The sequence below is a fragment of the Papaver somniferum genome, unplaced genomic scaffold (assembly GCF_003573695.1).
Source record: "Papaver somniferum cultivar HN1 unplaced genomic scaffold, ASM357369v1 unplaced-scaffold_118, whole genome shotgun sequence".
NCBI classification, from domain to species: domain Eukaryota; kingdom Viridiplantae; phylum Streptophyta; class Magnoliopsida; order Ranunculales; family Papaveraceae; genus Papaver; species Papaver somniferum.
The window spans coordinates 13602063-13619624 of record NW_020620825.1 but is presented as its reverse complement, the minus strand read 5'-3'; the positions used below and the strand labels follow the sequence as shown (position 1 = coordinate 13619624).

Genomic DNA, 17562 nt, shown 5'->3' with positions numbered 1-17562 from the left:
CCGGCAATGCTGCAACTCAATGGGGATGCCTACATACCCTTCCCTACTCTAAAGGGATCAAACACAGACCGTAGTTCATCCTCGAAGGGACAGAGACTTAAACCAACTCGTTTGTGAGGTTGTGGCCAAGCAATAAAGGTAATGGCCTAGTCCGTATAGGTCGTTCCGTCAAAATACATCCAAGTGATGCATATCCGTTATATGGCATAACGATGTCTAAGCATCAAATGCCCTCTTCGCGAGGCTGCGCAACTATAAATGAGCCTTAGGCATCATTTATACTCTTCCGTCTAAGTTATAAAGCTTACTTGGTGCATGGTCCGCATATGCACCATCAACCAACTACCCCTCCCTATATATGTTAACTTTACATTTTTACAACTTAGATTAGAGGAGAAAAAATCATTCATCAACTCCCCAGGCCGTGATGGATGCACCTCACCACCCTGGCCAATAGCGATGTACGGCCGTGATGGCTGTACATTCAATTCTGGCTCACATGCCAGTTCTAATATCCGGCCCTGATGGCCGAACATTTCCTGAGCCAGGTCCCGTGAAGGGCCGTGATGGCTGTACTTCCATCTTTGTCCCATAGGCCACTCCAATGTCTAGCCGTGATGGTTGTACATCTCTTAGGCTATCTCACTTGGTGCATGGTACGTATATGCACCTTCAACCAAGTACCCCTCCCTATATATGTTAACTTGACATTTTTACAACTTGAATTGGGGGACCAAAAATCATTCATCAACTCCTCATTTTACTATTCATGGCCGTTGCCATATATTTCTGAATAAGCGGCCAACATGGTTGTCCACTGCCAATGCCAACTCCGGTGTTCATCCATGTCGGTTGTCCACTGCCAACCCGATGTTCAGCCATGTTGGCTGTGTTGGATGTCCACTGCCAACCCGACGTTCAGCCATGTTGGTGGTCTGCTTCCGACCGGATGTCCAGCCATGTTGGTTGTCCGTTGCCAACCCGATGTGCATCCATGTTGGCTATCCACTGCCAACCCGATGTCCAGCCATGTTGGCTATTCACTGCCAACCCGATGTCCAGCCATGTTGGTTGTCCGCTGCCAACCCAATCTCCAAATGTTGTCTGAACATTTCCAACGCATTGGCTAAGGGCCAATGTTCCTTTTTCTACTCAACGGAATCTTTGGATGAAGTTTCATCTCGGTTCATGGCGCATCCTTTAACATGCGCCATGCTAAAAAATACGGGGTGTTACAAAGGATTATAGGTGGTACCCTCGTCTTTTCACCTCCGATTATGGAAGTTTTTTATACATAACAGTTGTAAATTTTTCTATTTTGTTACTCGGTAGTCTAGGGTGGTATATTACTACCGACTGGGTGATAATCGGTTATAAATTGTCTAAATAGTGCTTTCGATTGTTGATGAATAACTTGTTGTTATCGTACGTAGGCTATTGCAGCAGTTGATGACAATTATTATTTGAGGCCTGATACCTCTCTACACTATGCAAACGATTTGGTATGTTCACAAATTACCTTTTCTTTTTCAAATCATGTATGTTAGATGGTTACGCTTATTATTTTTGTTTTGTTATATGCGCATTTAGACATTTGGAAGTAAGGCGGAGGCAAAGGAATGGCTTATGAACAAGGCAAAAGAGAAGATGTGCGTGGTAGTTCAGAACAGTTGTGTGAGGGAAATTCGGTTTGAAATGATTTGTGAGCGAGGTGGGGAGAAAAAGAGTCACGCGTGAAAGAATCATAAATACATTAGGAAGACGGAGAGGAAATATCGAAGCCATACAAAGAAGATTGGATTCCCATTTAAGATTGTCTTCTATAAGCCCGACGGTAGGGAAAGTAAAGATTGGAAAATGTCTAAATTTGACAATGGTTTTCACAACCACGATGATCCGGATACTCTAATTGGACATGTAATGGTTGCCAAGCTAAAACCAAATGAAATGGAGACGGTGAAATCCATGCGGATCCAAAAAGCGAGTGCGATCTTAAGTAAAATAAAAGCGGACCACCCCGACAACTTGTCTGATTTGTCTACAATTAAGTCGGCCCTAGCTACGATCAAAAGGACGGAATGGAATGGAAGAACGGTCATGCAACAATCGGAGTGGTTAGCTGAGTTATACAACTACACGTTCAGAACGGAAGAAAAGGATGGTAAAATGGTTCGTCTTTTCTTGGCACATCCCGAAATGATCCAATTCGCTCAGTGTTTTCATCAAATTATACAAATGGTCGAATATTAATAATCGAAAGTTTGAGTTCAACATAAGCGGCCGAATATTAATAATCGAAAGTTTGAGTTCAACATAAGCGGCCGAGTATAAATAATCGGAAACAAAAGGAAAGTTTTTCTACCGAATTTGTTTATCCAAAAACAAACAACCTAAACTATCTATAATAATCGGAAGACATACTTCAACATTATCCTCCGAATAAACATAATTGAAAGCTAAAGAAGAGTCCATCTTACCGAATAAAAAACAATTGGAAGTCATACAAAACTAATTTCTACCGAATATGCATCATTTTGTGTCCAGAAAATACTTAAGTTTTTCAGCCTAAAAAATCGGAAGCAAATTACAAAACATATCATCCGATTACTACGTCTCTATAACTTGCTGTTCCCTAGTATATTCGGAAGGAAGAAACACATTTAACTTCCTATTATGGTCAATTTAGGGCTCAGTAATAAACAACGTTCTACAATCGGTAGGAAACCTAAAAATTTATCACCTGAATATGCTCAACGTTCTTGTGGAATGAAGAATTCGACCACAATCGAAAGTTAAAAACATTGACTAAACTACGGATTCTGGGTAATAACTGAAAACCCTAAAAAATATAATCATGGATTCGTCGAATTGAAGCAATATAAACCAAAAAAATAGTAGAACCTTACCTAATCGGGGACATTTGAAGTTGCTTGAGAGTTTGGCTATCAGAATCACCTACATCAGGGACTCCATCTTCTTCGTCTTCTTCGTGTTCTTCGCGTTCTTTAGTTAAAATCTCTTTATTACGGGAATGCAGTCCAATATTGGATCGTCACCACGGTATACGTTTTTGGTTCGAGCTTTCTTGGGTTCCTTATTTTTCATCTTTATAGAGAATAATCGACAATGACTCGATTCGACGATTAACGATAACGATGTATTGAAGCGGAGTTTAACGAGGGAAAAAAGTTTTCCTCTCTGCAATCGGAGGAGAACAGGAGAGAAGAGGAGTTGAAGTTGAAAAAGAAAAGAAATGAAATGGAATGGAATTAGGTTTACATTAGCTTTGTCGGTCAAAGGATATAATCGGTAGTTAATAGCGATCTCACTGGTACCGATTTTTATAATAGCCCCAAATTTCAAATAACCAAAATTCTAAAGTTTTCGAATTTCTCGACTTTCCTAATCGGTAGTGTATACATTATCTTTTCTTCCGATTTTATAGTAGCCCCAAATTTCATAATAGCAAAATACTAAAGATTTCGAATTTATATACTTTAACAATCGGTAGTTTATGGAGGTTCATGTTTCTACCGATTACGATAGAAGTCGGATACACATTTGACACAAATATATATTAATCGGTAGTATGTTTGCGTTACTTAACTCCCAATTTAGTATTAACAATCGGACACAAAACAACTTCCGATTATGTAAGGGAATTATCGTATTCTACCGAACTTTAGGACATCCCTTAACATTGTATATGGGTTGGGAATAAAAAAATCGCCCCTAATTCTTTTGGGATCGCCCCTAAAAATGCCGGGATTATTATACTTCCTATTTTTCCACATAATTCCTTAGAGCATCTCCAATAGAGGGTGGATCTTTTTATTTTTCATGACACATAGGATTTAGACCCCCAATTAACATAAATCCATCTCCAGTGGTTAGATCCTATAAACTAGGAGGGTTGTGAAAATAAATATGAAGGTGTTCAAGAAAGTCTTATGTACACCTTCACTTTCACCTCCACGTCATATTCTCATTTTTTATTTCCTTTTAGAAATTAGTTAAAGCAAAAATAAACGGTTAAGATTTTATCATATAAAGTATTCTAAGGATTAAACCCTTCACTATTGGAGATAGTTTTTTAACTATGAAGTTATGTGTAAAATCTCCTAAATCAAGATCTTAATTAGACTTCCACGTAGGATTTTTTACACCCACTGTTAGAGATGCTCTTATGTATCCTATTTTTTCTTATTTGACAATAATACCCTTTCATTATGCATTCAGGAAAAGTGATACTTTCAGCCGTATCAAGAAAAGTAATACTTTCACTTTTTCAATTTGGCCTATTTTTAGGTAAAAATGAAAATGTAAAAATATCTTATATCCTAAAATAAAGGTATTATATGCCTAAAATTATCATTCCAACATATAAACAGATGCATAACAGTTTATACAATCGTATTTTGGTTCATGGGTTATCCAATCACTAAAACGACGTAGACGACTCAAAACTAACATTCCAAACAACAACAAAATATATAGTGAATCACCAGTGTTTCGGTTTCTTTTTTCCGATCAGCCCTCCCCACCGTTGCAGCGGTGTTCTAGTTAGTCCCATCATATAGACTTCTGTCAAAGATAGTGGATCGGCTCCAGGGGCCATCATTGAGGTTCTTCCTTCAAGAATACTCACTAATTGACGAGTCTCAGTGGTGCACAAGATTGCAAAATTCAAAATTATAGTTGCTTCTTTCACTGAATATTGCATATTCAAGTCCTTGTCAAAATTCAAAAAGATTGCCCTTCCCTTTTAATTCTTGGGCCTATAATTTCAAATCAAAGCTTTTAAGATTGAAATGGAAAGAAGATAAAGACTAAGCATAATTGGACGACCAAAGGGAGTCCCTGTGTGATGAAAAAAAACCAAAGTTGTCAGTCATAGAGAATGTGCAGAGAAAATAAAATTGGTTTTAATTTCATAAAATTCAGATTCATCTTCAAATAATCAATCAAATCGTTCACAAAGTTCTTTCAACTACAATCATACAAACATATTATCAGTTCGAAGTTCATCTAATCAACCACTGAATCAATCAGATGATTCGGACTGTAAAACGGGTAAGGAAGATGAACTGTTCGGAAACGGACTTCACTTGATCCGACCCATGCCCCACGTTCAACCCACACTAAAAACCCGAAAACAAAAATGCACATAAAATTTGGAATTTCATAAATTGAAATGGAAATTTCGTGAAATTGAAAAGGAAAATTAATCTGAGTAACCCATTCAACAGATTTACAAACAAAACCCCATTAACAAATTTCAATTTTTGTTACAGAGAATGAAATGAAGAAGAATTAATGGAGAAGAAGACTATTATTAAATACAAAAGAAACAAAACTTATTTGATTAATTTACAGAAGATTATTAGGCTAAAAGTACCTATGATCCTCCGAGTTGATTGTTTTCGCCAGAGACATTGCGATTTTGAAATCGCCATGGAAAAAATGTCTTCTTCTACACCTCAAAGTCTAGTGATTTCCATAGTTTTTAACTAATAATCAAACACTGATGGAAAAACAAATTAAGTAAGAACCCATCACTCCAAAACAATGATTCTGCATTTCAAATAAATGGTTTTGTGTTTGACATACTTATACCAATTGAGAGACCTAGGACTAGAAGCATAACAAGCAGCTTCATTATTAACAGAGAGACACCTTGGTTTCATCGGATTTAGAGAACCATGAATTTTGTACTCAAGAAAATATCAAAAGTTTGATGTTAATATTTACAACCGAATACGTGGATATACAGAAACAGATACAGACTCGTAGGAACCATGTGGCGTGTGCTAGTGATAGGAGAGTAACAAATTTGATGGTCTGCTATGTAGCAAAGGAAAAATGATACATGGACAGGTCCATATTCCAACGCGACCAATTTGCACATGCGTGCGTGTGTTCGATGGGAAAATGAGATTCTCCTAGAACTGCCCAAATTGTTCTCTATTTTAGTTGTTGGCAAGAACATTGCAAGTCCATTAGTCATTGACTAATATTTATGTATTCGATAATAATATCCGTCCGCAACAAAGCAGTTCTAAAATATGCAATTTTACTTAAAACTAGACTAGACTAGATTTGATTGTTGGTCAGCCTACACTGTCGTAGCAATAATCTAGTTATACTAGTGCTCCTTTGAGACTGGAAATACAAAAACATATCGATTCTCCGTCGAGAATAACAATATTGAGTTTTCCACTTACAACCGACAAGATGGAAGTATTCAGAACAATCTTCTCCGCAAAGTGGCTCTTTCCAGTCAGTAGATAAACATCGGTCTTACTGTTTATGGCACCTTTAACAAGGTATTAAGGGCCAACTTATCCTGTGCCGAGAAATAAAAAATAAATCATTACGAGAACTACTAGATTTTATTAGCAATTGGTTCGATAGATATTAATTCCATATTGGTGTCATTAGAGCAAGTCTTATGGTGAAATTCATCCATCTTCCATCTTCCACGCCATCTCAGCACTTAAAACTGTGGATGGAAACGCAAGTGTAATGGTGGAATAGTAGAAACGTTATTCTCAATGGAGCTAAAAAACGCAATTAAGAATGGAGCTAAAAAAACTCAATTAAGAATGAAGCTTTTTTTTCCAGCCGTTAAATTTCAACAACTCATTTTAAATCTACGGATAAAAAAAACGCAATTCTTAATGCGTTTTTTTAGCTTCATTCTTAATTGCGTTTAACGCTATTCTTATTGGCGTTCAGATGGATTCCATGAACCTTTCCACGAAACCGTGGAACCTTGCTTGGATTTTCTGTGGAAGACCCCAACTTGGAAGCCACTAGACTTAACATTCCATGTTTTTCCACACTTGGAATAGTTTGGATTCCACCATAAGACTTGCTCTTACTTACAATATTCCAGCAACCTTGGTGGAGTAGTGTGCAACTTAAAATCAGATATTTGGGGATTAAGATACTTGTGAGTAAAATAGTTCTGGGTTTAGTATCTGTGGACAATGAGAGGTTTTGATTGATCTTTGTGATGTAGGAAAGCAAGATCCTTAGCTATTCCAAAGACAAATCTTAACTCTAATTTTCCAATTGAGGCTCTTCTTTAACTTCACATCATGCGCATGTACATCACAAAGTTTCCAACATTTATGAGCAAAAACTATAAACAATTTGGGAATTAGCCCCTCCATGCATCACAGCCAAACTGATATATTGGATGTTGCTTCGAAATAAAAATAAAAAATTGAATGTTTGCACTAGTTACCGAAGAAAGCCATCTGGTCACATCTGGAAGTCACCGTTCTCCATATGCTCATACTAGTAAAAGATTGTGTTTATCTGAATAATGCCCCAACAGTCTGATGATATTTTGATGTCACGGTGCCATATAAAAACTTATCTTTCTCGAATACTGTTACATTCCGTCTGTACCTGTAGAAATTTGTCTCACTTCGATCGTATCCCATTAGGAAGAACACCCTGTATACCTTATAAGTTTATCTGAATATAGCCCCAACAATCTGATGATATTTTGATGTCACAGTGCCAAATAAAAACTTATTTCTTCAAATACATCCCATTAGGAAGAACACCCTGTATACCTTATAAGTTAATTAGCAGAAAGGTTAAATATAATTAATGACTAAGTGACTACGGCGTGAATCCGACTGTATACCTTACAAGTTACATCTCTATAACAATCCCAACTTTTTCTGATCACATTTGCTGGGTTGAAATTCTGAGTAGCTGCCTTCATTACTTTTAAAGTGTAAAAATAACATTCTAACTGGTCATCAATATTTTGCAAATAGATTCATAGGGTCAAAATTACTAGCACTATAGAAGCACATCCATCGCCCTGCCACAAATAACTTCAGAACCTCATCAGACACCAACGTAATTAAAAAGGAAATACGGACTAGCATCAATAGTTATACGAAAAAAAGTTTGTACACGTACCCCACACTAACAGCTGATTTACAGCTAATACAGAACCAGAGCTATCATTAAGCCAATAAGATCAAAGATAAATACTAACCAAGAAAATTAAGTAAAAACCCATCTCGAAAAACATCAAATCATCAGCATTAGTCCCATAGTCTTTAAAGGAAAAAAACAAAGAAACTGTTAGCATCGTACAGCCTTTAGGCAAAGCAGTGGTAAAACTTTGCCCAACGAGACTCTGCATTTTTCATATTAGCACAACAAAGTAAATGATGTGAGTCTGAAACTTCAGACAAGCTGTGTCATAGCAATAGGTAAGAAAGCAGGTTCACAACAGCTCCAAAAAATCTCATGCCTGCCAGAAAAGTACAATGATAGCAAGAAGAGTCAAAACAGTGATATAAAAGAAACAGTAATGCACATGGTCGAGAACTAGAAGCTATTCAAAAAAGAATGAACTCCAGACAGCATCATGCAGGACTCTGCGATTTAGTTTGTAGCTGACAGTGTATCTGCTAAAACCAATCAAAAAGTTCAATTGCCAGCAACACATTAAAGCACTAATCATTAGCAAGAAACAATTTACACGAACCCTAGTTGCTCCCTTGGTCATCTATCATTAGGATTAGCAAATTAATGCATGAAAAAGTAAGGTCCATTAAAAATGCAAAGGTAGAATTGGAATTGCTTACGATCTCAAAATCTGAACCGCTTCATTTCAGATCCCCTATGAACTTCTCATACTCAGCCTAAACACCAGAAGATGTCTGCTCGTCGGATGAAACAGGTGGTGGCACTGGTGGATTTGAGGCCCAAGGAACAGCAGCCATGTTTTGTGAGTGGTCACCCATTGAATGTGATACAGGAGGAGGAGGTACAGCATAATAAGATGGGTAATTTGGTGGGGGGTATGAGGGATTTGGAGGCATTCCATACACACTAGAAGGTGCAGGTTGAGTATTTTGGGATTGAACACCAGGGGGGAAGCTATGTTGTCCTTCACTAGGTGTACTATGAGATGGTGCACCAGGAGGCGCGGTTTGGTGTGTTGGAGGATATGGTGCACCATAAGGTGGCATAAACTGACCTTGCACAGGATTGTACATATGTGCACCAGGAGGGGGTGGGGCATAGGGAGCATAAGGATGAGGTGGCCCCCAAGGAACTGGTGCCGCCATGTAGCCACTATGAGGTGGATTCGGAAGAGGTCCACCAGATGTGAATTGCTGAGAAGCATATCCTCCAATAGCCTGATCTTGAACAGGGTAAGTAGGCATCTTGTGAGCTGGAGGTCCAGATGGCACTGCAGGCGGAGGAGGTTTACCTGCAACCCTAACAGCTATCAGTCTCCCCTCTAGAGGGTAGCCATTCATACTAGCTATAGCTTGATTCGCCTGTGCAACATCAGAATACTTCACAAAACCATAACCTTTGCTTACATTTGTCGCCCGATCCTTTATAACCTTAGCCATCACAATTTCGCCAAAGGGTTGGAACAAACAAATTAAAGAATCATCGTCAAGATTTGGTGGCAGATACCCAATATACAAATTTGTATCATCATAATCCTTCCCGGTCTTGGCTCCATTTGTCACCAAACCTGTTTGCGTTGCAGACCCAATTCCTCCTCCTCCCGAGTTGTTACCACTTCCCAAGGAGGAACACTACCCGAACTATTAGACCCACCCCCGAGAAGAGCCACTGCTGAATTTGGCTTGGTCATTGATTCAAGACCACTACCACCTAATTCCGCCAGGAAATTTTGGTATTCATCATCCATTTTCTTTCCAGTAGTGCCCTTCATGGGACAATCGATGGTAGGATGACCTCCATCCCCACATATTTTACAAAGAACAACATCACTCTTAAAAGTTGAGGTACGAGCAGGACAAGCATACTGACGATGACCAGGTTCACCACACAACCTACAATACTCTTCATCCCTTATGGTTCCATTCAAAGCAGCAAGTTCTCTCAACTGCTGCCTCTTATGTTCATTAAGTACCTCATCAACTGGCTGCAACAACTTTTCCACCATCCCTGCAGCAGCCTCAAGTGCATCCTGAGTCTCAGCTTCAACCAACACATGTAAATCTTCATTTTCAGCAGGATCGGGTTTCAAATCACGTTTTTTGCTGTAACCTTCCTTCTTTAATCGAACCCTTGCCGCGAAAAACAATTTTCGCACCAGTCTCCTTTTCCATTCTCTTCTGTGTATTTCCCCTTGGACCAATTATAAGACCAATAAAATTGTACCCTGGATACTCCTTCATAGGTATATACAACTTCTTCTGAAGCTTTGGAGGACGATAATCAGCTGGAGGCTTAAACACAGGGTTTCGTTTAATAAGCTGACTGGTAATTTCAGACCTTTCTCTCGTCAATCGTTCCCTATTACAATATTCTCTAGTATTAATTCTAACACCCATGTCATCATAAATAGGTTCAGGTGAAGGTGAACGAGCACCTTCAGGACGGTCATCTAATGGTAATCCAGATGATAAAATTCTACTAATGTCTAATAATCGTATATTAAGAGCTTGAACTTCTGGATCAAGATCCATAGTACCTGTAAATTCCTTCATGAAATCTGGTAGCTGAATTACTGGTTTTGCATCGTCATCTGCCCAACGAGATTTCCTCTTTCGAGTTCCAGAATCAGCGTTTTCAGATTCAGTCGGTGGATCCCATCTACTCCGACGTTTTCTTCTACTGTTTGTTTCTTCTTCACCGCCACCGCCGCTGCCGCCTGAACCATCTTTCTCGTTCGCACCATCGCCACTACTCCTACTATTACCACCGCCGTTTTGAGATACCAATTGATTCTGCTGCTCTAATGAATTTGTTGTTTCGGGATTTGGAATTGAATCTGTATTTGGAGTAGCTAGGGTTTGTGGAGGAGGAACTAGGGTTTCTGAATCAGGATGATGATGATGATCTAATTGATTTGGGGTAGCAGAAGAAGAAATTAGGGTTTCAGAATCCATGGTTTTACTCAGAAGATTTGATTTGGGGGAAGTGAAAAGGCTAAAGCATCTTATTATAAACTAGGGATTTAGATTTCGGTATCCATGGTTTTGTCTAATGAAAATTCTGCTATAGCGTTTCTGATTTGAGTAACATTTGGAAATCCACGGTTCATGTAGAATACGTGAGAGAAGCCAAAAACCATGCATGTGGCCGCTAACTATTCCTCCGTTTGGGCTTCTAAAGAAGATACTTTTTTCCTGCAATCCTGTTAAAGGGGTGGCAGATTCCACTAGAAGGGCGGCGGGTAATAGAACAAAAATGATCATTACATGGTAATTTGAAGTGTCCCTTATCCAAAAAACTGAAAATAACTAATTAACCCTTACATAGTTTAGTGTTGATAATCTAGTTTAGTGTTCCTAATCCAGTTTAGTGTTAATGATTATTTTTCACCTATATTAACTCTAAATTAAAACAAAATCAGATTTTTAGAGTTAAAAAAAAAAAAAAAATTTAGAGGAGAAGAAAAGAAAAACTTTTGTGATATTTGTGAAACCCTGGATTTTGATTCACTCAACCAAAATGAGTGATTCCAGTGACAAATTTGAGATGGGTGAATCTCTAAATGATAGAGAAAACAAGTACTACATTCCTCTTGATGGAGATCCGGATATGGAGTATTTGTTAGATGGTAGAGATGTGTTAACCCAAAGTCAAGGTCAATCTCAATCAATTGAAGAAATTAGCCAACCAAGTGAAGAACCAGAGCCTGAAAATGACCACTTATATTTCTAAATTAGTTCCCATTAGCTTTTTGTCGCTCAAAATTATCTAAAGTACGTAAAAAAATCAAAACTTTTACATTTTTAGAAGAACCTACGATTGGAATTGTGCTCGTGACCAACCGTAATTCTGTGTTACTGATCGTAAATTATCGAATACCAGCCGTAACTGGTTCAATTTGGGAAAAACCCAATCGTAATACCAGTTACGGTTGGTAAAAAAAATTCGGTACGAACCGTAACCTAATTACGGTTTGAAACATGACAACATATAGCAACCGTAACAAATAACGGTTGGTAACTAATGAATCGAGACCAACCGTAACTGACTTACGGTTGGTATTTCAACTAATTTTTGAACCGGATAAATTGCTAAGACACAGGATGATTTACGGTTGGCAATGTTGTTTGAGCTACAAACCGTAACTCAATTACGGTTGATACATGTGATGAAAATACAAACCGTAAAAGTAAATTGAAACAGCCAGGAAGAATTACGTTCGTAATTCAAGTATCGACACCAACCGGAAGTCTATTTACGATTGCAAATAAAATTCGTAACTGAACTTTTTTTTTCAAAACTAAGAACTTACGGTTGGTATCTGAGTTAAAGGAACCGTAACATCAACCCAAACTACAGTTACGGTTCGTATTTGAGTTATTACCGACCGTAACTCACATGCAACACATAAGTTTCAATTTCAATTTTGTTCCAAAACCCTAATTTTTGATATAAAACTAACTTCAATCTTCGTCAACCTTCTTCTTCGGCATCTCTAATATAGTTTTCAATCAACAATTATCAATTTTTCAAATCGTTGATTAATCGAGGGCGATGAAAATTTCAGTTTTAATGGAGGAGGAGAAGAGAAGATGAAGATAAAAAAAATGTTTTGATTTTTCTGATTCATTATGTTTAAAAACAGGGGAGGACATTTCAGTCTTTTCAACCAAAAAAACAAGGGTAAATTAGTTCATTTAAGGTGAAAAGGGTAATCTAGTCAATTTACACCCCCTATAGGACATCCCCTAACCAACTAGAGGGACATTGTTATCACACTTGCCGCCCCTCTAATGGAACATGCCGCCCTTATAACAGGATTGTTTTTTTGTTGTGCGCGCGCGCGCGAAGGATAGAGGAGCATGAAAGCTCCACACTTCATTGATTAATAAATGTAATTAAAAAAAAAATGCTCTCCCACATAAAATTCCTGGCATTTTTAGGGGCCACTCAAAAGGATTTAGGGGCCAAAAATAAAACAAAAAAGGTCACCCAAAGGGAAAATGTAGCCATCCCTTATCTCGCGTAATTCGTAATGGCGAAATTACCCTTATATATTCGGAGGATATGATAACATTGTTACCCTCTGAATGCAATCGGAAGCCAAAATCGTTCCCATACTTTCGATTGTAGTCGGTGCAGTATTAGAATGATTTGTGTTTCATTTTTTCCATTTCTTTTTAATTTTTGAGTTGTTAGAGTTATAGAGAAGAAGGTGAAGGAAAAAAAGAGAAAATCCATTTTATCACTACAAAAATGGATGGATACGAAGAAGAAGGTGAGAATCATGACGAAGAACAAAATGTTGAGGGTTCACGATCGTTTAGAGAATACGATTTGGGGTATATGTTGAATGATCCAAACTTTTGTGGAGAGGAAAACATAGACGACCCTTTCATGGAAGAAAATGGAGAATCGCATGATATTGAAGCTAATGATGCATGTAAAACACAGGTATTGTGTTAAGAAACTCAAATACTCGATTTGCATGCGTTTGTGTGCTTTTGTAAACAAGAAAAACCGATTATTGCATGCATTGAATGCCATGAACTACCCAGATTCGGTAGATAATTTCTAGATTAAACTTACGAATATAACACACTGAGTACCAAATATGTATATTCGGTAGTTACAAGATACTAGTTTACTGCCGAATATGAGAAAAACCCCAAACTGGTTTTCCAAAAGTATCTACATTCGGTAGTTATGTAGAGTTATTTACCTCCGAATGGCCCCAAAAACGAATTCCTCAGAAAATTTCAAAACTCAGTATTCTTATCCTTTACAATCGGTAATAGTTTAACATTATTTGACTGCCGAATATAACAGTGGCCTCAAAATAAAATTTCCGAAAACTTGAAAATCGGATGTTTATCGATTAAAGTTATCTCTCGGTTATTTATATTCGGCTGTTTTACTATATATTTTAGCTTCCGATTATATCATTTTTTGCACTGAGTAAACTGTGTACATTCATTTACATAAATCGGGTGTTTTGGGTAACCGATAGGATTCCGAATATAAAGTATTCGGAAGTTTGACTTATTTAATTACCTCCGAATATATCATTTTTTTCACTCAGTAAACTGTGTACATTCATTTGCATAGATCGGGTGTTTTGGGTAACCGATAGGATTCCGAATATAGAATATTCGGAAGTTTGACTTATTTAATAACCTCCGATTATTGTATAATAATTTGTTGCTTTCATATGCAGGCCGTTGAAGAGTTTGTTGATGACTTCTATTTGAGGCCCGACACTTCCCTATACTATGCAAACGATTTGGTATACTCATTACTACTTTTTTCTTTTTTTTCAAAATTTATATGTTAAATGGTTATGCTTATTAGGTTTGTTTTGTTTTATGCACGTTTAGACATTTGGAAGTAAGAAGGAGGCAAAGGAATGTCTTATGAACAAGGCAAAAGATAACATGTGCGTGGTAGTTCAAAATAATCATGTTAGTGACACTCGATTTGAAATGATTTGTGAGCGAGGTGGGACGCGAAAGAGTCACGAGGAAAAGAATAGTAAGTACATACGGAAGACGAATAGGAAATACCGAAGCAATACCAAGAAGATAGGATGCCCATTTAAGATTGTCTTCTATAAGCCCGATGATATTAAAGGTAAAGAGTATAAAATGTATAAAGTTGATAACGGTTGTCACAACCATGATGATCCGTTGGATTTAATTGGACATGTAATGGTTGCCAAGTTAAAACCACATCAAATGCAGACGGTGAGGTCTATGCGGATCCAAAAAGCGAGTGTGATCTTAAGTAAAGTAAAGGCGGACGATCCCGACAACTTGTCTTCTTTGTCTACAATTAAGTCGGCCCTATCTACGATCAAAAGGACTGATTGGGATGGTAGAACGGTCATGCAACAATCGGAGTGGTTAGCGGAGTTACACGGCTACACCTTGAGAAGGGAAGAAAAGGATGGTATAGTGGTTCGTATTTTCTTGGCACATCCCGAAATGATCCAATTGGCTCAATGCTTTCATCAAATTTTGTTGATAGATGCTACTTATAAGACAAACAAGTATAACATGCCGTTGTTGAACATTGCTTGCCATACTTCGGACAAAAACACGTTTACGATTGCATGGGGTTTAATGGATCATGAGAACAATGTGAGTTTCATTTGGATGTTGGAGACGTTGAGGTCCATTTATAACGGTGATAATTTTCCAAGGGTTATTGTAACGGATAACGATCAAGCCTTAATGCATGCAATAGCGGTAGTGTTTCCGGAAGCCCAAAACTTGCAATGTACGTGGCACATTCAATGCAATCTCAAAACCAATTGCCCTCATCATTTCCAAGCTAAAAGACCAAGGAAGGGTACCAAGAGGTCAAAGGAAGAGGATGAGCGCATTAGTAAATTAACCTTGGAAGAACGTAAGGAAGAGGATAGGCTATTTGAAGAAAAGTGGAAGGAGGATGGAATAATTTGGAAAATGTTCATGAAAGCATGGGACAAAATCGTTTGGTCGATGACCGAGGAAATTTACGAATGTAACTTGAAGAAATTTGAGGATGAATACAGCACGGACTACCCAAAACCGGTTGAGTATTGTCAAACACAATGGTTAACGATTAAGGAGAGGTTTGTGTTTGCATGGACATATGAATATCGTAACTTCAAGAACGAGGCGACAAGCATTGCGGAGGGGTCTCATGGTCGACTAAAGAAAATACTAATTGGTAGTCAAAATGGAGTTGTGTCGATCCAAGAAGCAATCCATGAATTCACCAATCGTGATCTCGTAAAGATTAGGAAATGTATGCAATTTAGTGTACACCAATTCCCGATGGAACACATTAAGGAAAAATTTCTTCTAAGGGGAGTTGTTCATAAAGTTTCAAGATGGGGAATAAATCGCATGATGAAACAATTGAAGTTATATAAAACTTATGATGACGAGAATACGGTTTGTGTTTGCAAGGATATGATAGGTATTGGACTCCCATGTCGTCATAAGTTGGGTAGGTATGTTGAAGTGATTGACATCGATGATATTCACCCATTTTGGAAGCAATTAAATTTCACTCCGAACACCCCGGCAGTTGATGGTCCGTCTTTCTTCGAGTCGGAATTGTATGCACGAATAGCCGAGCGTTACGCTACATCAAACGGCACCAAAAAACAAATATTGATGCATAATTTGGAGGAAGCCCTTCACCCTTGTTTAAGGGAGGTTGATGAACCTATTAAGCAAAAGAACACCGGTAGGCCGAACACCGAAGTGTCGAGGACCATCCAAAGAAAAGAGTTGAAGGAGTATTTGTCTAATAAAAGAATATTGTCTAGGCACGAGTGTTCGGAAGCCGAATTTGAAGATGAGCCGGAACCTAAGAAAAGAGGTCGTCCAAGAAATGATCAAAGTGGACCAACCACCCGACAAGTAAGGCCAAAGATCTCTACAGAGCCTTCTCAAGTAAGTCAACCCAATGTTGTCTAAGAAGTTGTTAAGCAAATGAACGCCTCGCAACAAACCCAACCAATGGATATTCTTACTATAAAAGAGGACAAAGGTACTCTTCGTTGCCCTAGAGATCTTAATGGAAGACCAAATCGATCCACATATACAATATACAAAGAGTATTTGGAACAACTCCCTCCACTTATCATTCCATTTGTTTTGTCGACCGACGAGGTTGATGGGGATGGAAATTGTGGGTTTCACGTTTCTACGGAACAAATGGGTTACTTTAGAGAGGCGGATATCGAAGATGTCACCCAATGCCAATATTTAAGAAATAAGATGGCGGTACAACTAGTGAAGGACAAGGGTTTTTATATGGATATGATGAGGCGAGGAGATAGATACGACAAAGAACAAGAGTTCAAAGACTTAGTTGCGCGTGTGAAGTGTCGAAAGGGATTGAAGACAATCGGATCCATGTATTGGATGACAATGCCTAAATTTGGATATCTCCTAGCGGACGTTTTGAATTGCGTGGTACATTTCTTCGTTCCTCCTATGTATGGACTTAGCATGACGTTTGCACCCACAAGAACGGCTTGCGACGAGTCGGTTAAAGATAGAAGAATCGTAATGGCATTTGTGAATGAAATGCATTTTATCGGTTTAAGAGTAAAGATAGATTGTTCGTTACCTCCGTTGAGTAAGTGGCACGATTACTTCCCGATGAACCATTGCAAGGATTGGGTGAAACAATATGAGTCCAACATGGTTGGTTGGGATCGTGTTATGGACAACAACTTTCCCGCTGAGTTACTCGAATTGATCCCCTCGGATGATGACGATGTTTGATCGTTTTTTTTCGAGGCACGATTATAATTTTTTTTGAAACTATGTAATCGGAACAACAGTATTATAACACTTCAATACGATTAATCATATTCGGGAATTCCATATTTTATCAAACCGCCGATTAATATTAAAAATTTGAATTTACAGCACTCAAACATCACATGTTATTCTTTTTTCCCAGTCCGAGATGCAACAATCAACGCGGCTTCGAAATGTAGAAACGACTCTCCTCTCCACTTGGAATAAGCATCTTGTGCCGCAAACCTGTCGTCTCTGTGCCTAGCAAGAATACGGTTGTACTCGGTGCATA

The 17562-nt window shown here is 38.2% G+C and overlaps 1 long non-coding RNA gene and 1 pseudogene across 1 annotated transcript; both read right to left on the bottom strand.

Annotated features, from left to right (window-relative positions):
- Positions 1 to 4346: 4346 nt before the first annotated feature.
- LOC113330682 lies at positions 4347 to 5731 on the bottom strand. Its single transcript, XR_003350433.1, has 2 exons — positions 5399 to 5731; positions 4347 to 4860 (listed from the first exon to the last, which is right to left on the bottom strand). It is a non-coding gene; the product is annotated as an uncharacterized LOC113330682 (long non-coding RNA).
- Positions 5732 to 7042: 1311 nt separating this feature from the next.
- On the bottom strand, positions 7043 to 11124 carry LOC113330377 (annotated as a pseudogene).
- Positions 11125 to 17562: the final 6438 nt, after the last annotated feature.